Source organism: Lycium barbarum, chromosome 4, assembly GCF_019175385.1.
Source record: "Lycium barbarum isolate Lr01 chromosome 4, ASM1917538v2, whole genome shotgun sequence".
Lineage (NCBI taxonomy): Eukaryota > Viridiplantae > Streptophyta > Magnoliopsida > Solanales > Solanaceae > Lycium > Lycium barbarum.
In genome coordinates this window covers 147751485-147777581 of record NC_083340.1, presented here as the reverse complement: position 1 = coordinate 147777581, position 26097 = coordinate 147751485, and the positions used below count along the sequence as shown (strand labels likewise).

The window sequence follows — 26097 nt, the reverse complement described above, 5'->3', positions numbered from 1 at the left end:
GATATATTAAAACCAAAATCTGATAGTCCAGTTAAAAAAAACATTGAACCTCATGCCAGTTCCCACCATGTTCAAATAGTACATATTATACAAGATTTTAGGGTAGAAATAGCACTCACCAGCCACTTTTCGTACGTTTTTTTTTTTTTTTCTAAAATATTGTTATGGAATTTTAGATTTTATAGGTGAAATAATATCCTAAAATTTGACATGTACAATTTGAAACTTCATGACGGATTTTCAATTACAAGGGCTGAAAACTGGCTATTTGTGCCTTTACCTGATTTTATGTAAGTAATATCGACCAACACTATATGTTATTAAGTTAATACACAAATTTAGATCTCGTTATACATCTATTCTATATCCATTGATTATTTTTATTTTAAATAGTTAAAGGGATAAGTATTTAGATTAATTCTTCTAGTTTTTGTCATATATTCATTGAATTGATTAATATATATATATGGTAAAAAATTGTATAATAAAGAACATGTTGGATATTTGTTTCAGTGGCGGATCCAACAATACGTTCACGAGTCATAATCCAACATTTTGAGGTCAAATCATAAAAGATTTTACAAAAATATGTATAAATAAAGTTAGATATATATATATATATATATATATATATATATATATATATATATATATATATATATATATTTCAGAATTTTTTGTTGGATTTGGAACGCTATTAATTAATTTCTCGATTCTTTCCTATTTGTTTGGTTTACGTTAATTTGACGTGACATATTGTCCTGTCCTCCCAAAATCAGGCAACGAGGGCGGCTATGAAAAAAATTCAAATAGTACAGAAAGTAAGAAATAATTAAGTCAATTCTCAAAGTTCGATTGAAAAATTATTTCCGAAACTTGTCACTTAAGCACAAAAATAAAATGTAATGCTGTACAAAGGTATTTGAAGATTATTTTGGAGAAAATATAGGCGAGAGAAATTTAAAAAGATCATATTTAACAATATCAATATTAATAAATCCTCTATCAATATTAATATTTCTTCACGAAAATGTCACTTTTTAAAATAAAATTGTTATGTATAATTGGCGTGATTAATAACAATACCGATTGAAAGAGAGTGAGATGGAATCCAGAAGAGATTGCATTATATTAGGCAATCTTTCGTTGAAAGTCATTTCGGTCGATTGACGTCAGCAATTCGCGAGGGTCATTATAGCCATTGGTTGATCAAACAAAAGTGAATGACTCGTTCGGATGAATGGAGGACCGATTAACCCGGGTTTTCACGAGCGTTGGCAGGTTTTGGAGCTCGTCAAAAGCGTGAGCGCGCGCTTCGAGGTGATCACACCATCTGTAGGGGGCAGATATACCTTGCCTTAAGCGATGTCACGGGGAGACTGCTTCGTCAACCTTTTTTTGATATAAAATATAAAAAGTAACTTTGCTTCTCATTATAGTAATAAATTCATTCGTTCGGTTCATCATTAACACGCTTACGAGAAATTTAATTTTGTGTACGTCATTGACCACCTGCGCCTCACATCTCAGCATAAGAGTTAATTTAATTTTGTGTACGTCATTGACCACCTGCGCCTCACATCTCAGCATAAGAGTTCGATTTTTTCTCAAATTCAAATAGTACGTGAATTGTGTTTAGAACGTCGTGAGACCTTAGATTCATCTTATTTTTGTTGTTTCTATGCCATGCATGGAAGATCAAATTTCTCAAGTGTTCGATGCTGACCAACAACAACAATAACAACAACAACCTAGTGAAATCCACAACGTAGGGTCTGGGGAGGGTAGAGTGTACGCAAACCTACGCAAACCTTACTCCTACCAAAGTGTTTGATGCTGACCGAAAAACAGAATTCCTCGATTACAAAAATGCCTTTAACATAACGTAACATCCTGAACATGCTTATAACATCAAGATAATGTTTATTAGTAAGTATATGATGCAAAAGAAAATAAAATTAGGGGGACCATAAAAAACCCCATACCTTTTGTTCCAAACAAAATCTCATAAAGAACATTATGCCCACATGATAACGTGCCATGGGGATGGGATGCCCTTATTTTCTTCTTTATTTTTTCTTATGATCTTGATTTAACCACCTAAATAAAAAGTTTTTCAAAAATATAAACTATATCTTTTTTTTTAATATATATAAAAAAACAATGACATAAAGATTTTTGTTTCTATTCAAGATTTACGACCCCATCTAACGTTGGCGGTTGGGTCCGTTGCCCCACTGCGCACTCACACCATACAAAGCAGTCATTATGTGGGGAAAATGAAACCTACTATTTTTTTTTTAATAACAGTGGTTTTCGAGTCAGTTTAGACTATTTTATCGAATATCTATTATAATTCACCGTTAGAATTTAAGATAATTTTGCTGACTAAGACTTTAACAGCTAAAAAAAAACCACATCTACTTCTAACTTAAATCCTCCGTTTTCATCTATATGTTTTAGTTTGATTGAGTATGAACTTAATTTGAGAATGTAATATGAATAGCATTACCAAAGTACCCTTTGGAATTTGTGGTCTTGAATGTCATGTCATTCCTATAAGAGAGTGCATTAAGGGTAAAATGAAATTGAGAATAGTGGAATTAAAAACTTAACAAATATCTCATTTATTTTCTTAAATAGAATAAAAAAGGAAATTAAAACACCCAAACAAAAACAAAGGGAGTAGCATTTTCTTTTTGTCTCCGAGGGGATTCATCTCTCGTGAATTCTATTCCACTTCGCTGACGGTAAAAACTTGTCTGCATCTAATGTTTACATCAAATTACCTATTTTACGAAGATGAAGTAAGAATATCTATTGATTAACCGTAATTAGGTGAAAATATTTACATACGGACACATGTCATGCATATATATTAATTTGACGTCTAAACACCGGTTACGTGTAAATTTGAACCTTCATTGACCGTTAGGCCCTCCTTCCCCTCTAGCTCTATAAAGTTGGTTGCATCATAGATAACATACGCTAGTGTGGTCCTTATTGAGAACTTGTTCATTGGTATGGGCATTGCTTCTTACTTCACTTCACAGATTTTCTCTCCATTCCTTTCTTTATTGTTTCATCCATTAGCTTCCTTCCCAACAACCCAATTTCTTCTTATCCTCTTTGGAGACTCACAAGTGATGGAGATTTTGAATATAATTCTACTAGGTTTTATATGAAGTCCTGTCATGCTTTTCCACAGCTTTCTTGAACTTTTTTCTGCTGAATTTTCATCTTTGCTAATTATTGAGCAGTTAATATTACTATAGAAAATAGCTAATTTTCCGATTTATGCGTGAATTTTGGCTCATCGGTAAAGAGTTTTCGACACAAGATATGTCAGAAATGGTACATACAAAACAAATTCATACAGATTCCGTCAAAAATTAGCTATTTTCTGGCAGTGGATGAGATTAAGCTATGAAAGTTCAAGAAAGTTGTGGGAAAATATGGTGAAGTTAGGACTTCTTGAGTGCATTGCCATTTCCTGGAGGATGATTGGTTCATCATTTTGCTATATAGCCCATGGTCAATTCTTGAATCTGCCTTAGAATTTTACTTTTGTTTCTTCTTTTAGATGCAGATAAATGAGACAACTTCTACGAATTTGGTATAATCCACGGGGATTATGCCAGTCAAGAAAGCAGATCCATTTCTGGATATTTGATTTCTTTCCTTTTGGGTTGAAAGTTTTTTCTTCACAGTAAGGAAAGATTGACAACTTATATATTAATTATCAAGAAATCTGTTTGATATTCAAAAACTGCTCAGCAATAGTCCGACGACCTTGGTTTTGACGCCCTCCTCAGGACAGGTTTCAATCACTCTTTCAATGCCACTTCTTACTAGTAGGAGCTAATTATAGTAATGTAACCAAACTAAATTAACTACAGTCTTGCTGAACACGTTTTCTTTTTCAATATTATTAATGTAGTTTAGAAGAGGAGCATTGGCAAATTGGTAAAGTTGTCGCCATGTGATCTGGAGATTATGAGTTTGAGTCGTGAAAACAGTTATTTGTAGAAATGCAGGATAAGGCTGCTTATAATAAACTCTTGTGGTTTAGCTTTTACCCAGATCCCTCGCATAGCGGGAGTTTAGAGCTCCGGATTGCCCTTTTAATGTAGTTTAGCTTGTGATGGCATGTCTGTAACTATTTAATTTTATCATGCTATCAATTGCATATTTATCATAGAAATTTATCAATATTATTTTCTGATAATTTAAGTGTATAATTTTTTTTAAAAATATGTGCAGAACTTAAATTCTTATTTTATTCTTCAGATTAGCTTGATTTTTATGCTTGATCAATTTTTTGAATTCTGTGTAAAACATGTCGAGTGGTGAAAAATGAGATAATATAAGTGGCAGAGAAGATTCCCTGGCTTTCCTCTATTACCATCAATAATTGATAAGTTCATCTTGTTTGCCCCTTTATTTTTAGGTATACTCTATGATATCATGTATTTCCGTGTAAAAGGTTAAATTTTGTTACCATATTAACCAAAAAAAAAAAAAAATCAACTTTCTTTAATCTCTCCCCCCCCCCCCCCCCCCCCTTCCCCGTGAATTTGCACCTTATTAAAATTACTCCTTAAAATCATGGCTTTGCTGGTTGATTTCATTCTTAAAACTATGTCTGTGAAACTGAGAGATGTCAAAAAAACATGTTACACATGTTACTAACATCCATCTTATGTATATATATCCCCTATCATATTCATATATATACATACATATATGTATATATAAACCGTCAAGATCCGATGTTTTTCTAATAAAAGTTGTTCCTACTTTGTTTGCCTCGGAACAGGGATGGATATGGACTTTAAGTTGCAAATTTGACAAAAGCAAGTAGCTTTGATCCGAATCATGTATATATGTTAAGAAACTCACTAAAGGCAGGGCAGCCTGGTGCACAATGTATCTCTATTTAGCTGTCGGGGGAAGAGCCACACCTCAAAGGATGTGATGTAAGCAGCCTAACCTAATGCAAATATTAGCGATTGCTTTCACGGTTCGAACCTGTGACCTGTAGGTCATACAGAGACAATTTTATTGTTGCTCCAAGTCTCCCCTTCAAGAAATCCACTATGTGTGTACAAAATAAATTTAGTTACCAGTATTTGAGGTCGTCATTCTATAATTTAGAACCTATAAAATTCAAATTTTAAATCCGCCTCTCAAGAATATTTAAAGCAAACAGAGGAAAACTATACGAGACACACTAAATGATTGCTATTTACATGCTTGTCCCAATGGAAATTAGATCGTGCTAAGGATATATATATATATCTGAAAGAAGCATATCCATTTTCTTTTGGCTTTAGAAGCAAAGTCACATTTCAAATAACTATAGCCTATACCCATAAGCCATAGACATCTTCAAAGAAAACAAACATGGCATAAAAGCCGGAAGCTCAATGGTACTTCACATACTCATTAAGATGAATAATTGATAAAATTGAAAAAGAGTTTAAGATTTATGTATTGACAATATTATGTATATAGGAGTATATAGAATAAACCAAATCAGTTATTGAAAATAATTATAAGTTCTATGATAAAAAGTTAGCATCAATTCTTTTGTGTGGATAAATGATCAAAACTAGCCCACAAAAACATTCACCGCCGTACTCGTTCAAATTCGGGTGTTAATGAGCCCCTATTTATTAACTTAATTAGTGAATTTGTCCGCGCTTCGCGCGATCATGGAAAACAATAATAAGAGTGTGTGTGTATACATGTATATATTATTTATGTAAATTGATGAAATCAGTAATAGAAGTTATTCATGAAAGCATTCATACGAACCAGCTTTTATAAATTGACTATATTTGTATAGTTGGTATGTATTTTCTTAATCATTTAACTCTTTGGTTTCTTAAAATGTTGATGTTTGAAGTAAATTTGTATCATTTTTATATAAATAATAATGTGTTTATCTAATATATAATATTTAATATATGCATATCTTAGTCCGATGGCTCGATCGACTTTTATAAATGGACTATATTTGTATAGTTGATAGGTATTTCTTAATCAGTTAAACTCTATGGATGTTGATGTTTAAAGTAAATTTGTATCTTTTTCTATATAAATAATAATGTGCAATATATATTTAATATATGCATATTTAAGTCAAGGTTTTAAAATATTTTCCAATAGTTCCTCCTTACATAAAAAAAAGAATGTAAAATAAATAAATACAAATAAATAAAGACAATTTTATATATACCACCCACCTAACCCACCTAGCCGTTTCTATATAAATCTCATAAGTACCATTGGATTCCATAAAAAGGTTTAGAATTCATATGTGATTACTCTTTTATAAGTGAAAGAACACACTTTTTATTCTTATAATTTACACCGATTTTAAATTAAATCACATAAGTACACAATTTCAATTTCTAAAGTAAATGAAAAAAAGAAGAAATAAATAAACCTTTAAATAAAACATAAATAATTCTTCATCATGCATATAAAACAATTTGAATTACCTTATTCTTCCTCCCCTATATAGTTTATATTCATCAATTTTCAAGCTTTGTATATTTCTTACAGATTTTACAAACTTAAAATAACAAATATCATGTATTTCAATGTTTAAATTTCTTCCATTTAAAAAATCAATTATAAATTTTGAAACTTGCTGAAATGCAACATATTGCAAAGAAAAAACAAGCCATTCACTCATTCTCTCAACATTTGAAAGAGTTTTATTTTTTCGGAAACTTGCTGAAATGCAACATATTCCCCCTCTTTTTGTTGTCAAAATTCATGAGTGTACATTCAGTGCAAACTTCAACACGAGGCATGCACCTATACCTATCTAACCAGTAAGATTCCATGCATGAAATGAACTTTTTTTATCAGACTGTCAATAAAAAAGGTTAAATGTAACACAAAATTTGAGAAGCTTCTAGCAAAATATATTTCAGCGCTTTCAATTCCGAAAGAAGAAGGCCAACATGAAAATTTAAGATAAAGTTTAGCCTAACAAAAGAGTACACTGCATGAGTTTTTTTAATTCTATAAATGTCCAGGATGGTGGAAAGTTTCACTTGAATATAAACTTAACCACCCTATGCATTTTGTTGTTATTCGTTAGTAACAGCAATCACAAGTCATATAAAAGTTAAACTAAAGAGTATTATAGAGAACATACAAAACATAAATTAAGAAGAAAATACTACAAACACATCATTCTAACAAATTTAACCATAAAAATATAAAAGAAAAATACCAAAGTAGATGCTCCAGATTCTACCACACTGTCATTATGTAATAGCAAGAAATAGTTACCATTTAGGATGGAGCAGAATTTGGATGAAAGAAACCATAGATTTGTGAAATATAAATCCAAGAAAGCAGATAATGGAGGAAAGTGGTAATTAAGAAAATTTAAGTAGTGCCTTTTGGGTTCAAAATTTAAAGCAAATAAAGAAGAGAAAAAGATAACTGCAAATGGTATTAAGTGCTACAACTACGTGGGCTCTGTTTAAGAAAATGGATATCATCCTTTATTTGGCTACTTGGGCTTTATTAGGCAAATTAAACGGATGAAACATTTTCTTTCTTTATTACTCCATTTTGTGTCAATTAAATTGAAGGAGAAAAATTTTAAAAATCCAAAAAAAGGAGAAAAAGGATAAATAGGAATGGAGGTCATAGAGAGGTGTCACATCACCTTGTTTATGCCTAGCTTTATATTATATATAGATTCATTTTGATTCATCCAATATAAAACTAGTGTTGATTTGAGCTAAATATGTAGTTCAAATTGACCAATAAAAAACCTTGTCAAAATTAATATCTTCTATTTTAATATGTTATATAAATTCATAATAAAGAATATGTTGTAATTAGTTTTGTATGGTATTGAATGATTTATAAAGCAAACAAACAAATTAAAATTTTGTAAGAGTTGGGTGGGTACTGGATTGGACTATAATTCATTATTTAGCTCATTGACCCAACTCATTTCAATTCAAATAGCATTTGAATGAGATAATGACCCGCTCATTTTACACTCCTACCCTATCCACCTCATAAAAGTGGCTATTCTTGTTTATTTTTTATTTTTATTTTTTGCTGTTTCTTGCTCTTCCTTTTTGCGACAAATGCCAAAAATTTGGTGGTTGATATGTTTATTGCTAAGGCTAGCTAATTTATGAGCATTTTAGTATTTATTCGAAAACAATGTCAGAGTTATTATTAGATACTAATTAACAGAGAAAATCATTAATGGACAACTTGCAAGGGTAAATATGAGTGGAAAAATGCTGGCAATAATAAGCCTCCTGGTACTTCTTGAATTATTAATTATGACACAATTATGTGTAGCGATTGCATAATAAAAATCACAAAATTAATTGCCAGATGATATCCAATAGTATTGTGGATCAACTCCAGCTTAATGACTGCACATGCTGAGTACTATTAATCATCCAAAAATTATTTCTGAGAACCCTTAATACTAGCGTTGTTACTACTACTACTATTATTATTATTATTATTATTATTATTATTATTATTATTATTATTATTATTATTATTATTATTATTATTATCAGAATTGTGAAGAATGTATAATAGATAGATCGAGGGCATGTGACTGTCAGAAAAAAAAAAAGGCAGGATTATTAATCCATTTTTAAAGATAAAAAATGTTCTGAAAGCTGTTTAAGTGGAATTCATTGTTTATTTGTAATTACAAAGGTCTTAGGACTTGAAATTTATGTCTTAAGAAGGTTTCTTTTTGTTAATTTAATCATTTAGCATTCAAAGCACACCGGCCTCAATTATCTAGATTTGGGACGGATAAGGTTATATTAATAAGGTAAAACGTCTCCTATCAAGATGTCAACATTTATAGGACTCTAATTCGAAATCTTTAATTAAGTGCAGAAAGATTTTTACCGTCTCACCATAAAAAAGGGAGATTAAATTATATCCAGCAATCGACCAGCTTGAGGGGTACACTACATAGTTCATCTTTTATTTTATAATATCATCAAACGATATCATACTTGCTAAGAAGTAGCGTGGAGAAATTAAAGAAAATGGTAAAATGTCAAATTGAGATCGAATTAATGCATGATCTAAAATATTTTTAAAACCTCCTGTCCCTACACTGAAGATTTTTTAGGAGTCGAATACATGTAATTTTGAAGTCGAATATATATAATTTTCTGATAAACAGAATACAATTACATCAACCTTTCGGTCGATGTAGCTCCGCCACTAGCTGACAAGTCGTCCTTTCTTAAGAAACTTCCAAAGACAAAATAACAATTGCTTAAATATCAAAGCAAGTAGAAATTGATCTTAAAAAAAAAAACTGTATAAGAGTGCTTTGGAATTCAAAGAAGCGAACAATGCACAAATTTTTTAACCAACTAGAAATAAACGTGGTCAAATTAGTTTCCCCATAAAAATCATATCCCAACAAACTTTCCAAAATGTTGAGAAGGAGTACCCACCTTTCCTCCATTAAAACAGCAAAAAATTCAGGCATGTATGCAGGCATATAACATGAATAATGCATGTACTTCCAAAAAGTAGGAAAAGAAAATAATTAAGTTGTCAATAGGATTTTTACCAAATATTTATAAGGGTGACAAGTAGCAAATATTCGGTAAAATAGTATTCGGAAAACCAGTATAAAATATTTAAGAAAGAAAGAGAGGAGTGGCAAGTTTTAACCCAAAATTACACATTCAGGATTTCAGGGTTGATGTGTATGTATTGTACATTAACCATCAAAGTTTATGATGAAATGGATAAGTCCTATCCATCGTTAATTAAAGATATTGGGTTTGAGTTCTAAGAATCTAAAAAATTGTAATTAAATAAGAGTCGTAGATTCAATTGTTCAATCGACAAATAGCCAATTTTTGAAATTCATGACAGTGTTCAAGATTTTTTACTTGTTTAAGTTCGAAATCCATAGTGTCATGGTGTTTCTGCCTCAAATTTGGTTGCTTTTCAATGAATTTTGAAACACTTACTCTTTTTTTCAAAAACCGACCCAAAAATTGGCTAATCTGTACAACTTTTACGAACGCTTAGGTCTTACCCGAATACGAATGATTATACAATAAAAATGTATTGTACTTTTGTGTGTTTAATCATTTCATTTACAAAAGGGGTGCACACAGCTCTAAGACAGCCAAATCAATACAAGATTATGTTAGATGGTTTTTTTCTTATCTTTCACTGTTTTCTTCCAATTTGTTCCATTTAAATATTCAAAAGGGTGATGTAAGGTGTCTAATCTTAACTTTCCAATCCTGTCTTTTTTGGCCAAAAGCAAAATAACTTTGCCTATCAAACAAAACAAAATTCAAACTTTTCTGACTCTTGATTAACTCCAAATATAAAATTGCATGTCGATCCCATTTGTTTAACTTTAAACCAACAGTGTCAGTGAAAAAAAGAAGCTAAACACTCTAAAGTAAAAGCAAATAAAAGTAATTTACATTTTAAAACATCCGCTTTAGTAAGTATTAGCATCCCAAGAATGTGAAAGCAAAAAGAAAGAAATAAAATTCTCACTAAACATTGTTTAATTAATTAGAATAATTGTCTAGGAGTCAGCTTCTGTAATAACAGCTAATTTAAAACTCTATCAATTGATCGGGTAAATGCATGTACCTGCAAGGGACATTATAATTGGACTAAATTTTGTTGTACATTATTACTATAACTTTTTCCAGTACAAATCAGTCATGACCTGGCATGAATATGGATCAACCAATATGCAATTGAGTTTATGTTTTGTAAACTGACGAGTGACAACGAATAGATATTTAACACCACCAGGTTAAGTTGACCAATAATACCAAGTAATTTGCTATAGTCAATTAATCCTTTGATGAGGTAAAAAAAAATTAATGTCAGCAGGCGCGGAACGAGGTTGATCTTTCACGCACTAATTGTCGGTGTATATAACTTAAATAACCAGAGACTAACACAAAATTGAAATTTATGGATTCTTATAGTGAACTCAAGTTAATAAGAACTCAATTAACAATCAAATATTTTTAGATATTTAGTGAACTTCTAATAGTACAGAAGTTGTGCAAAAGCATCAGATCCACCTTTGCGTAAATCCTTTTATAAATATATACAATAAAAATACTTTATTCTTTATGTGTATATAATTAATGTTCTACTTGCTACAGGGTTGTCTTTGCTATTAATGTGGAGAAAACATCCTTTATTTTTTTCTTGTAGTGACCTATTAATTTTGCAATATTATAACTAGAAATTTCTGCAATTTTTCTGTTGTAGTGGTTAAAATGGCTGGCAATTAGCTCTGATCTGACATATATGCATGAACATAAAATGCTTTACCTAATTTAAATAAATAGCTTTAATTTATGTAGACATAGTTGGTTGTGAAGGTTCCATATGAGAAGGAAATGACAAGATTGTGGTCCATCTTACATTCAAATATAAAAGGAAATCTTTCATAATGATACAAGTTATGCGTGCTCATGCATTACTTTTAAATTTATATATATAAATATATAAAAAATCCACAAAAAGGGCTAAAGTTTTTTTTCTATTTTCTACCCGCAGTACCTGTTTTAATTTGGGACTCCGACTAATCCAGATTTGTATAAGAAATTCTTCGAAACCTTTTCCAAAAAGATTTTTTGTTGAAATTTTCAACGTAGATGTCCATCAGAAAATTTTCGTTTTTTAGTAGTGTTAAAAGGGATGTGCTTCCTATGATGATTTTTTCATTCCCAAAACTAGAATTTAAGACCTCTGATAAGAGTGAAGAAATCTTATACATCTCACCACAATCCTTTATGGAAAACAACTCAAATTAGGTAAAAAGAAAAGCATATCCTCCTAGTATAATAGCTAGAATTATATATCACATAATGCATAAGCAATGCGATTTGCAGAGCTAACATAATAAATTCCCAAATGGAACGTCGTAGCATACAATAAACTATATACTATCAAATATTACAAATTAGTATGACAGTTGATCTACCAATTTGAGCCGTATCAGATTGACGTATGACTAGGCCTTCTCTCTATATTCATTCATCAAGATAGCAATTTCAATGGAATAAATACCTAAATAAATACTTATACATCTTTATTTCAATATCTAAATAAATATTTAGATATTGTAATTCATTATTTCCTATCAAAAGTATGACACAATACTTATATATAGAAAACTGCTTGTTACTTTCTTTTATTATTTACATCTCCCTCCTTCCCTTTAAATGTTGTATGAAACTAAGCCAACTGCTTTCTGGAGTTGGGTGGGGGGGGTCTAATGCTCTATTAATTGGTATTTATGGCCACAGTAAACTCATTGCATGCGATCTCAAATTCAACAATTTTTTTTGTTAAAATTGAAAACAAAAAGAGGTTCAAAAGGACATGTGATGGTAGAACACAAAAAACCAAACATGTAGTTAGAAAGTTAAAATATAAATCCCGCAAATAAAGTCATCATTAGAAGTCACAAACTGAATTATCTTTTCACTAATAAGATTACTAATATGTTGATGTAAACACACCACGAAACCAAGAAGATTCAACATATAGTACATATGCACAAAAAATTGACCGTTTTTGCAAAGTGTACTAGATCTAGTGATAAAAATAATTAGTGGCAAAGTCAGAATTTTTAATAATAAGATTCAACATATAGATAGAGAAACAAATACATCAAAATGGGTAGATTGACTCTCTTAGACAAGGATTGCTCCGCCACTGAAGTGAATCACCATGAACACCTTAATTATCATTTCAAGCATAACACAGTTATAAATAACGTGATTTTCCGATGAATATTCACAAGGGAAAATTTTGGGAATTCACCATGCAGTAATAAAATCAAATCTGCAAGATCAAAAATTCCCAAAAAGATAAAGAAAAAATAAAACTGGTCTTGACCCTATGTGTATCTTCCCACAGCTTTATTGAACTGCAACAATTTAATTCTCTTCATCTCCAAAAAAAATGAAGAAAATAATCGAGTTTTTGAGAGAGATGCAGTTCAAGAAAGCTGTGGAAAAGTACAAAAAGAGCCATTTTGTCCCCCCACACACACACCAAAAAAAAAAAAAAACCTCTATAGTTGAAATGTCATTAACCCTAACCTAAATAGGGTTTCTTGAGAAAATAAATAGAGGAGAAAATTATCTTCTATTTTTTTTTTCTTGTTGCTCAGAAGTGAAGTGTTGAGAGAGGAGGAGAGTGGGCAGTATTTATAGGGAGAATTAGGGGGTCTTTTCTCCACCGATCCCAAGAAGAATATTGGATTGGGTCTACAACAGAAATGAACAACCCTACTTTTTCTATACCTACTAAAAAGCCGACTTTATTTCATCCCATTAATTAATTAAGGAGAAATATTAACTCAGTCTTAATTTACGTGACATGATTTGACGAAATATATAGAGTTTAAAAGGTAAGTAAGTTTTTTTTTCCTTTTCGATCAATTATTATTCAATCAAAAGCGAGTACCGCCCTAGTTAAAGCATGAACAACTTCATTCACTGATTTTTCAATTAGAGAAACAGACACTAATTGAAAATCTCCCATTCGTTAGTGTGTTACAATTATAAACAAGAGAATCAAAATAAGAATTATTTGAATTGTTTCCATCGAGAGCTTGATGAACTAGCTAATTATCTGTCTCAGTCACCACATGACTATTAACAAAGCCGTTGTTCAACCAAACAAGAGTTTCCCCAATGCTCATAATCTCTGCAACTAACAGGCTACGTACTTTATTTAAAATCCCGATAAGCAATAGTTTTTAATCGTGTATTAATTAAAGAAATGTGCGACGTATCAAAATGCTTTTTGAATCTTGTTATCGTAAACATGTCATATGGGATTATGTTGAATTAAAAAGTTAACAAATTTTAGAAAGTGACATTCTAACGTACTCTTAACTAAAATTATACTGATGAAAATAAGAGTTTAATTTGATCGTGTAACAAAATATTTACACAATCAGATCACTTATAAGATAGTTATTATAACATGTAGAATTCCGCGATGAATATTAATTGGTAATTTGATAAATCTATTAAAATAGGTTAAATTACAAAATTATAAAAAAAAAAACAATCTCTACATTATTATAACGTAAATCGTAAAAAGAATTTATATTCCTTTTGTATAAAACTTTCTATGAAGATTGATATCTTTTTTGTGTTTAAAATGGGATAACGTTTTCTTTTTGTGCTATTAGAGGAATTGACATGTTATTTGAAGATCATCACATTCTAATGATTCTTTTTTGTTAAATTTACGTGGCAAAGAATCTCTTTTGTCTTTAAATTTGTGTTCAATCAAACATCGACTACATTAATAGTAATACTTATATATACATATTATAAATATATTGTATATGTTAGTATTATATATTCATTATATTTGTCACTTATGTAACAAACAAATGCATTATCAAAGTGAAGGCTATTTGAGAGGTGAATATACAACCTTGCAGATCGACTGGTTGTGTTTTGGCTTAGTGGGCACACATTTATGGGTCCCTTTTTATAGACTGTCCATTTGTAGAGGTTGGAGTTTCCAGCCTCAGGCTTATTATAATATGTCCATAACTTTTTACACCTATAAATATATAGGTTAGGGAGTGCCTATTTAGTATAGAGCCATGTAACTTATATTTGTTTTAATTTTCCCTTTTTTTCGTTTTGTTTTTGAGGGTCCTATATGTTCATTTTGGTTTCAATTTCCTTGGCCTAATATGAATTGGCGGGAAATTTTAAAAAGAATGGGAGATTTTTACACTACAAAAAGACTTAAATTTGGCTATGGACAATTTGATGCTAAATTGCACATAGCTAACAATTTTTTTTAATCAGTACGTAGTTAAATAGGATTAGTGATGAATTTTGCATGATTTTTAACCATCCTATTATCCTATAACACTATAACATAGAACAAATTCATTTCTAAAAAAATATGATGAATGAGAACGATAAAGAATTTGAAACCGCAACAAAAAGGGGTAAGATAAAAAGAGGGGGTGTGAAATAGTGCTTTTGGGGGATACCCATTAGATTCTTTCAATGTATCATTTCTCCGTCCAATTGAACTCATAGGTATAGGAGAAGAAGCCGCCCTCAAATAGAGAATTTTTTCTTTCGATCATCTTTCAATTAACTAGAAAGAATTCGATCGATTCAAATGTAGGATACCTATTTGGAAGTTTTCAAACTCTGTCTATAGCTCTCTAAAAGCCCAAGACAAAAGAAATGATGTTTAACTACAGAATTCTTAAACTCTGTCTATTCAAATACCATCGTATCAAAACGGAAAAAAAAAAAGTCACTTTCTTTTGATGTATCATTTTTCCGTTCATTTAAATTCATAAGTATAGGAATAAGTCATGTCAAATAGAGATTTTTTCTTCCAGACATATTTCAATTAATCATAAAAATTCAATTCAAATGTGGGATACCTATTCCAAAGTTTTCTAACTCTGCAATCTATAGCTCACAAGAGGCCCAAGAACAAAGAAAAAAATGTTTAACTATAGAATTCTTAAATTTTGTGTCTAATCAGATACCATCATACCAAATTGAAAAAATTACTTCTCTGTCCCAATTTATGTCACACATTTTTTTTTTTAGTATATCCCAAAAAGAATGGTATATTTCTACATTTAAAAATAACTTAACTTAGAACCAGTGTTTTAAAAGGCGAGGGCGTAAGACAGGGCGTTTTACGTCTGCCTCAGTGAGGCGTAAGTCCTGAGGCACGGGGCGTTAGCCCCATGGGGTGTTAATTAGTATTTTATAAAATGATATAATTATAATAAATACTTTTAAATAGGTGAAATAGAGTAAAAAATTAAAAAAAAAAAAACTATAAATAAGTGATATATATATGCTCCACCCCCAAAAAAGAACTAATTAGAACAATATATTATACGTCTATATATATGCTCCACCCCCACAAAAAAACTAATTAGAAAAATCTATTATACGCTACTTACAAGTACAAGTGACTACTCATTACTTTTTTTGAGATAGTAGAAGACAAGATAAATAATTGGAAAAGAACATATATATATTAGGCATTCTAGCAATAAAAAAAGGTCTTGGCTTTTAAATTTAAAGTTTCAGTTCATTTTTAAAACATTTGAGTAATTACATATTGACTTTTGAGAATTTGGGCATTATACTAAGGACTTACTTAACAAATTTCGTTTTAGTTTAAAGAAGTTTTCTGCGCTTACGCCCCAACAAAAAAAACTCGCCGCAAACGCCCGGCGTACGCCCCGAATTTCTTGGCGTACGCCTTTTGGGACTTTCGCCCCGACCCATCGTCCCGAGACATTTTTGGTACGCCCCACCTTAGGACTCGCCCCGAAAACGCTTTTTAAAACACTGCTTAGAACTTCCCATTTTGCAATCATACAAATTTTTATGTCTTATTTTGAATCACAAATTTCAAAAGTCTTCAATTTTTTCTTAAACTCTATCCTAAATCAATCTATATCATATAAACTGAAAGTAAGGAAGTAACTTTATTATTATTATTGTAGAAAGGGAAAGGGAAAGGGAAAGGAAAAGGGAAAGGTGCATAGGGTTCTCACATGGAGGCATGTGAGGGAGACCCATTATGTTAAAAAATGGACATCCCCCCTAATTTTCCGGGGGCTAAAGTCTCTTTCTCTGTTCTGTCGGGTATGTTTTGTACCCCCGACATTTCTATTCCTGCCATCACACAACCCCACCAACTTCCCTAAACGCCAAATTTAACCCCATTAATTTATTATTACACCCTTTTGTGCCGTTTTCCTTACAATTCATTATATATTTGTTTGTTTCTCTAATATCGTATACACATTTGAAACTTATGAGTTTTTATAATTAGGGGTGGAAGAGGTTTATTTGAACACATATTATTGGAAAATTATAATGTATAGACAGATCAAAAATTGTGATTACATCATATCTCCACCACTGACTTTAACGATCTCAAGTTATTATATTATAATAAATTGTTGGTACGAATTCATAGTGCTAGTTATGAGTTCGATATAACTCAGTAATTTAGTGGTCAAACTTTGTATTTGCGTTAAAATTTTATTTAATATGTACAAATAATTTATTCAGGATTCAGTAAGCAAAAAAATTTATAAGCTAATTTTTTTTGGCTCCTTCTCTAATAAACGGATATCTGACTCCTTCTCTAATAAACGGATATCGTCGAATATTTATAAATACTTAATCAATTTTTTAATAGATTTGCAAAAATTATACTCCATATACTTAGTTTACTTGAACTCATAAGTTACGTGATATATCCGTCCTGCATATAAATAATATAATGTATTTAGGAGTGTATACAGCATGTATGGAGGAAGGAGAGATGAAATAGGCAGATTAACGCAAATTATGGATGTATTAGAGTACAAGATCCATGCAAGTTAGTGGGTTTCTTGGTAAAGTTAGCTGGCAATCACGTACTGTACTTTTAATTAGAGTCATCTTTTCATAATAAAGATGTATGCATCGTTGTTAATTTTGTTTGATCTGCTTAAACTAGAACTGGAATATTCTTCACTAACTTCTCTTTTGGATCTATTTCACTATTAAATATGACCGAAGTTTTTCTCTCTTTTTTTAATAATTGCATTTTTAAGTTAATACTCCATATGTCCTAAATTATGTGACATTCTTCGTTTTTCGATATTCAAACTATGCGAATTTTGACTAATATTTTAAAATGTATTTTTTTATCATATTGATATGTGAAAAATTGCATCTTATAGAACTTTTCGTATAGTTTTTTGAATATCTAAATTTTAATTTTAAAATATTGAGTTGATATAATCGAATTTAACGTCAAAGATAATCAAATTAACTCAAAGATAGTCAAATTAACTCTCGCTAACCAAAATTAAAAATATCGCATAAATTGAGACGGAGAAAGTACTAATTATATATCTTCCTAAGCCGATCGAGTTGCGTGCAATCGAGCTCAAATTTAACAGTGCAGATTGACCTGCCCGAGTAAAATATTGATGGTAGACGAGATGAACGTCAATTGAAGCATAACTGAGCCAAGTTAGATTAAATACAAGCGAGCTGAGCCGAGCCCCAAGGTGAGTCTATTGATTGACCCAGCCTAGTTGTATGTGTATGGAAGGTATAATTACCTTTGTACGGGGATCGATTTAATTTCGAATATTGTACGTGTAGCTATTGGGAAACATATGCATGGGAATTCATATGTACTCCTTTGTCACCTCATATGACTTATGTTTCTATGGAAGTTCTCACTATATTTTTTCTTCTACAAAACCAAAGCACACATTGACTTATAATCCGACATGATTAAAAAGGCAGTCTGTCTGTTTGATTTTACCCATGAGTTTGTCTTTTGGCTTAATACGAAGCCATCCTTTAAACTTGTCAACATATATATTTCATTAACGTTCAAACTGATTTATGTTATTATTTGCTACTTTTTGTACTTTGATTACTCTATTTTATCTGTGCCGCTGTCGTTATTTGCATTTCCATATCGCTTTGAATTCCTTGATTATCCTGTTTTACTGTGTCGCTTGCATTATTTCATTGCAATATCGTTTTGAATCTTTTAACCTTATCTGACTCCCTTTTTATGCTTCTATTGAGTCGAGGGTCTCTCGGAAACAGTCATCCTACCTTGGTAGGAGTAAGGTCTGCGTACATTCTACCCTCCCCAGACCCCACGATGTGGGATTTCACTGGGTTGTTGTTGTTGTTGTTGTTGTTGTTGTAACGTTCAAACTATGTCTTGTTCCAATTGAATACTTCAACTTAGACATTTTCGGTTTAAATTTTGAAAAAAAAAATATGTGTATGTTTTCATTCGTCTATTAGGTAGTTAGGCTAATCACATAAAATGTGTTATCTCCTTTAGTTATACGCGTTCTTCTCAATAAGCCGTAAAATCATAAACATTTCCTATTTGAGGTTGATGCGTATAATTAAAGAAGATGACATATATTTTAGTAGTTAGCTTACTATCTAATGTTACACATAATTTTTTTTTCAAGAAAAGTTAAACTAAAAGTGTCTAACTGAAACACTTTATAATGAGTTGATGTGTTCAATTGGAACAGGGCTTTATTCGAGCGTCTAAATGTTTCCTGACAAGTTTAAGGGGTTGGCTATGTATTAAGCAGTTGTCTTTTCCATTTACACATTTGTTACATATATAAATTTCCTACTTTTGTTGAGCATTTTTAGTTTTCTTGATAATTAGTAAACGTACTATGGCTATTTCACCATTGTAAGAGAGAATATAAAAGATCTGAAAGTGTTACTGCATACCATTGTAAGAGAGTAGAAAAGAAATCGAAATTCTTTTTAATGGTGGAAGTGCAGAAATAGCTGTTTTTAGGATTCCTGTTTAAAGAATAGCCGAAATTAAAGTTGTTGTTTCTTTAATTTTGCCTTCTTACAACTAAATTTAGACATTCGTGACAAAAATTGAAAATTATGGGTTTCGTTTTTTTAAAACTTCAGTCTTTCGGGTTTGAAGTTAGAATTGCCGAAGACATAGGGATCTAGTAACTCAGTTGGTTGGCTATCTGAACTTTCACCTTATTTAGTGAGGGTTCGAATCCCCACGCTGTAATTTTCTCGTCATTTCTCCTTCCCCTACCCTTATATAATAAAAAAATATATATATAAAGAAAAATTGCCAAAGACTAGTTTAGATTCGAGGTTTGAAATTAAAAACTTTCTACTCAAAGGTCTGAAATTAAGGTATGTCAAACCTAACTTCATATCCAAATATTTGAAGTTGGCATATATATAGAATCCTCACAAAGCTTTAGGGTTTCTTATCAGTTGGTATGATTCGATTTTCAAAGAGCTAAAGTGGCTCTATATAACCAGGAATAAAAAAGATAAATTTAAAAAACTTTATTAAGTTAGCGGTTAAACCGTTAAGACAACTCACGAAACTGTTGTTAATCGAACTGATAGGGCAATAGCATATGTAAAACACAAAATCATATCTAAATCATGAAGCTGATTACCTTGATACCGATAAATCAATAACTTTTTTTTTTGGGTCAAACATATAGTGGTGGGCTGGACCTTAATCAATTCATCATCAAATCAATCAACCATTGGTCAGGACTAAGTTATAGCTAGGGACCTTTGGGCATAACATTGTACAACCAGTCAACCTAATTAGAAGCCCACCATTATTACCAATATTTTTCTTCTTTTGTTCTTTAATTTTTTAAGGACGGAAAAATTGGTTCTATAATTTCTTTTCCATCATGTTGTTCTTTCATTTTTTTTTTTTAAAACTTGTAATTTTATATACATCTAATTGCTCATATTTGTTAGTGATGAAATGAGGAATTCTGCTAAGGGTGTATGTATACATATATAATGTCATATTTGATTCATATAAACAGTATAATTTTCTAACGAATATAGTGTTCAACTATCATCTTTCCATCCGTGACAACCGGTTAAATTCGACTAAAAGTAGGGACTGCAATTTGCAAGTATGTACCCTTCCCTACTAATTATTGAACTATCGGCAACAGAATGTCAGAGTTCATCGTAATTTTGGTCTATTACATAATCGCGACAAGTAGTTATTATAATGTATGTAAAAGGACCTTAATTATAATAATTTATGTAATCCGATTTTAATTAATTGTTGTATGTGCAAATATATGACAACCTAACTTAGGAGAAGAGTAGCACATATGCAAAATACAAGAAATCTTGGGTATTTAAGGAAGCATGCCTTAGACTCTAGTCATGCTTTCTAAAGTCGTGCGGGCCGAGACCTAAAGCAGACAATATCACTAGCGGGATAGACTCTTACAGAATAAGTAGCTCATTCTTTTACAATCAATCTCAATATATGTCTGAAGTTAACCCATCAACCCCATTCAAGAATATATATATATAATATAAAGCTAAGTATAGACAAGGTGATGTGGCACCTCTCTATGACCTCCATTAGTATTTATCTTTTTTCTCCTTTTTTTAACTTTTTCTCTCATTTCTTTCCATTATTTTATTTTGCAAAATCAATCTCCATAACTCATACCTCTTCAATTACATCAATTGTCCTCTTAATTAGTATTAGTAACATCCATAACACTCAATCCTTTCATATTCATAACCCCCAATTATTTAATGTGCAAGTTTATGACACCTTAAATCACACCAATAGAAATTTATATTGAGATTGTTGGGTGGCCTCTATTTCGTTTCTGAGGAAATGAATGGGTCACAATTTTGCTATAAAATTTTGATAAACTTTTGAGGTGCTTAAGAAGTCAAAATTTTGCTGTATCATTTTGTTATTATGTAGATGTTTGTTACAGATGATCACGTGGCTTGAGAAATTAGGGTTGGAGTTTTATTTCCTTATTCCTTCATTTGTTGCCTCTTTGGCTGGTCAAATTTTTAACTCTTTTGATCTGATTTTGCATGCAGATTACAAGATATATATATATATATAGTTAGACATCCTTGCATAGTTCGGCTTTACGTGGTACAATGATTCAGTATGCCTAATATTATTATAACTTTGTTTCTGTTTTTCTCTTTCCCCATCTATCTGTGGTATTGTAAATTAGTACTTACATTTTCTAAAATATTTTGATGAGAATTTTATTGCTTTTGCGTATTCATTCATAGATTCTAGAACCAATTATGAGTTTTGGACTTACTTGATTATCCCGCGAGGAAACCGGCCCCATTAAGGTATGTTGCAACCATACATTTGATATTATTTTTCTGGGTTCTTGATGATATGAATGGGAAATTCTTAAAAAAAAATAATAATAACTTTTTCTCTTTGCTTCTCTTTGTATTTTTTAAAGAATTTGATGATGTTATGTTGATATCCGGGTCCATCTTTCCCCTTTAACTTATAGTTAAGTATTCTTTAAATTTTATATTTTCTAATTAACTTAATTTTTCAGTTTTCTTTCTTTGATGATAAGGTTCACTTATTGTGTTTTCAAGCCAGGATATTTTCAAAGTTTAGAAGTAGGAAAGGAAGCCAACGTATACGAGCATGCTACTTAAGGAAGAGCCAACATATTTGAACATGCTACTTAAGGAAGTATATATATCCTTCCTTAGTCATATGGATCAACTTTTAATAACCATAATGATAGAACATGAGATTGTAGATTAATTTGTAATTTTCAAACATACAATTTAATTAATAGAAAAGTTGTTTATTGATATGTAAAATTATAATCTTCGACTTTTTCATTTTTTTTTGTTTTGTTGTTAGAAGTTCTCAATTTTTTTTTCAAATTTCTGAAATCATTATTATGGTATGTTGAGTTTGAACTCTTTGAGTTCCTTTTGGACTTTGATTCATCATTTAATGTCTTCATCATTTATCGAGGATTGGATTTTTAGTTTTGGCATTGAATTTTTCTTTCTCGGTTAAAACATGGCAAGGGATATTAATAAAAAAATCTTGATTTAAAACATGACAGTGAAAACTAAAAAATGAGCAATGCTAGGAGAAATTAGTTGAAATAGTAACTAATTTTTAAGATGTCGCATAAGATTAGTAAAAGGTGAAGGAGAATTAATTTAATTACTCAAGCAAAGATAACTATTTCAAGGATATAAATATGAAAAAGAGAAGAAATAAATGCGTAAACAACAATTTATAACTAATGGTGTATTTGTTAAATATCTAAATTATATCCTAAAGAAGAATTATATATGCAATTTTAGACAATATATATGGTTAGATCATAAATCTCTTAAAAATAGAAAGAGTACCGCCATAGAAAAAGAGCACAAATTTGCAAAGTTCATAAAGCATGTAATTAAACTCCAAATGGATTACGAGCTTTCAAGAAATTTTGGTATGTTTTAAAATAATGATTTTATTTATTACTGGAGTAAAATTATTTTTATATTACGTTATCCTTTCTTTCTCTTTTAGTTTTTCTAATGGCAAATTATTGGGTCATTTATTGTTTTGAATTTATTTTTTTTGGTTTTGGTATCAGGTCGATGCAGTATTCGAAGAGAGATAGAGGGAGTTATTCTCAATAAATCTATAGTTTTTATATTTATTAGCACGTTGTATTTTTCCCTTTTCTTGGTAGAAACATTAAACTAAATGTAAACATAATATATATAACTTTATTTACTTATCTGCGATAATTTTTTGATATTTGATGTTTATAATTGTAACGAAAAATTATACTTCACAATCGCGTGAAGCGCGGACCATTTCACTAGTTGGTAATAAAGTTGTGGACGGATATTCAACTTAATTGGTGGGATTTTCTTACCATAATAATTAGTGTTATTTTATCCATAATAATCGGTGTGATTTCCTCCCATAATGATTCTTTCCATAATAATTAGGATCCCCCCCCCCCCCCCCCCCCTTCCTCCCAAACCCATATTAATTGCAGAAGATCTTATAAAACAAATGAAAATGAGAAAAAAAAAAAAAGGTACATTTTTACAACCAAGCAAAATTCTTCCCCTCCTTATTAACTCTCAAAATCTGTTAGATTGAATAAGAAATGATTTGGAATTTTTTTTGTTGATTGTTTCATACTCAATCATGTATATATACATGCATTCTGTTCATAAAATAAATGGAAAAGAAAAATGTCATTGTACATTTGTCTTATTATTATTGCACTATGTATAACAAATCCTAACAACTAATTATTCTCCAATGTGCTAGTCATGTGCAAGGAAAGTTCTGATGCCTTTCTCTATGTACAACTATCATAGGCAATCCAACGGTGGGTATTAAATGATCAACATCTTTGATTAAGCCATGTAATTTTGCCACGCCGCACTTGGACAAAAATAAACGATATTTGAGTTTTCTAACGGAGACTGAGTTTGAGTCAATGAAAGATGAAGAGTTTTCTCCAATAAAATCAAGGGACAAAAAAGATAAATGAATAGTACATACATAGCAAACTAAGGGAAACTAAGTCAAATAAATAAGTAATAAAGTTTGCTTGCCCAACAAAAAAAATATTTTCCGCATCATTATCCACGTGAAGATAACTTAAACATAGTTTTTATAGAGTCGTGTACGATAGGTTACTTTTTTTTTTTTGTTTGTTTGTTTCCAATTATGCTTTCAATTTTATTTAATATGTGGTAATTGCCTATGCATAATCAGAAAAAAGCATTCAAAATTCGAAGGTCAATGAATTTAGAGCGAATGATTTATTTATTTCAAATTTTCTTTGACATATGTATGCACGACTCGAGGAATGGGCTGAGTTGGACTCACCAAATTCACTCTAGATATGTTTTGTTGCCTAGTTACCTTTGGGCCATTTTTGCAAGGATTTAAAATCTAGAACCATGTTAATCGTTAATATAGCCTAGGCAGATTACCCCAAGCAATCAAAGTGTCCAAGAGCCATAATTTCTCATAGTTCGCTCCCGATAGGTGTGGAGCTAGAGTTCTAGCAATGAGTTTGACAAAATTTAGTTTGTGTTAAGAAATTGATAAAATATGTATAAATAATCTATTCAGAACATATTAAACTGTTTTTTTCTAGAATTCAAAGCGTAGACACTCAAAATTATAGATCTGCCTCCGCCTCCCGACAAACATAATTTCTTTTGTGTAGGTTATTGCTTCTTTGGATCAATTTCAACATTATCGAAGACAGTGTTTAAAAAGGCGGGGCGTTTTACATATGTCTGGGTGAGGCGTAAGGCCCGAGGCACGGGGCGTAAGCCCCATGGGTATTTAATTTTTTGTATTTCATAAAATAATATAATTATAATAAATATTTTTAAATAGATAAAATTACATTAAAAATAAAAGAAAAGTTTGTATATATATATATATATATATATATATATATATATATATATATATATATAACCTTACAAGTTTAAACAATATAATGAAATAAAAGCTATTATGAAATGCAAATCAACTCTAACATCTTAACATTCACACAATGAAAAATCACAATTTGTTAAAACAATATTACTATCATTTTAGTCATTGTATCTCCCTATAAACAACTTTATCAGTATTATAATTGAAACGTAACTCCTTCATGAATAAAAATAAAATTACTTTCAAATAGAGAAATAATAAAATATGATAATTTTGATACATAGGACAAAAGACCAATGACAAGTGAAAATTCACAATTCGGTTATGTATTCTTAAAAGAAATATTAAGTGATATTCACCCTCACGATGTTCTCATATAGTAAATATGCAATACTACGATTTGTTATTTGAGTTATACCCAATCTTCTTATTTCGGTAAATGAAAAATTATTAAGTATCAATCATTTGTTAAAGAATTATGAGGGTCAACGGTTTTAATTAAGGAATTTAACATATAATTGTGTAAGAACTGTTAGGCGAGCCCTGAGCGTTGGGCGTTAGGCGTGTTTAGGGCGTACAATCAGGCACTTAGGGCGTAAGCCTCGCAGGAATTAAGCCTCGCACGTGAGCCCTGGGGCATTTTACTAGTGCCCCGCCCCAGGGGCGAGCCCCGAGGCGAGTTCCAGAACTGCCTTTTAAAACACTGATCGAAGATTTGATCTTGATTAAGACGTCATCCCTTTTGTTTCAACACTATCAAAATAATCCTTAAAGAAGGAACCCATTCCTCCGATTCTAATTTTAGCCACAATGTAGACCCCATAATAAACTTAGTCCGCACAAAATTCTAGTGGGCTACACCCCACCACCATCCACCATCCACCTAGCTATTCTAAACCATCCAAAAATACCATAAAAACTGGGCTATGGTTCATCACACCAATGTAAAACACACATCAAGCCAACTTGATCGAAAGGGGTATGTTTTGTTAACCTAAAAAACACACACTAACAAACCTTCAATTTTCATACATTGAAATCCCATACAATAAATGGACTTTAAAAAAATAAAACTCCATATCCAATTACAAATTAATAATTTTGGTATTGGTATCTTTTAATTTGCAAAAAAATTGCGCGGATTGTCCTTCATATGGACTGGTTTAAGTTTTGTCCCTCAAATCGTTGGCTTTTAATTTTTGTCCATACTTC

General features: G+C 30.8%; 1 long non-coding RNA gene across 1 annotated transcript; it reads left to right on the top strand.

The window, feature by feature from the left end:
* Nucleotides 1-2936: 2936 nt before the first annotated feature.
* On the top strand, nucleotides 2937-5021 carry LOC132636969 (uncharacterized). Its single transcript, XR_009581497.1, has 2 exons — nucleotides 2937-3820; nucleotides 4820-5021. It is a non-coding gene; the product is annotated as an uncharacterized LOC132636969 (long non-coding RNA).
* The last annotated feature ends 21076 nt before the right edge of the window (nucleotides 5022-26097 follow it).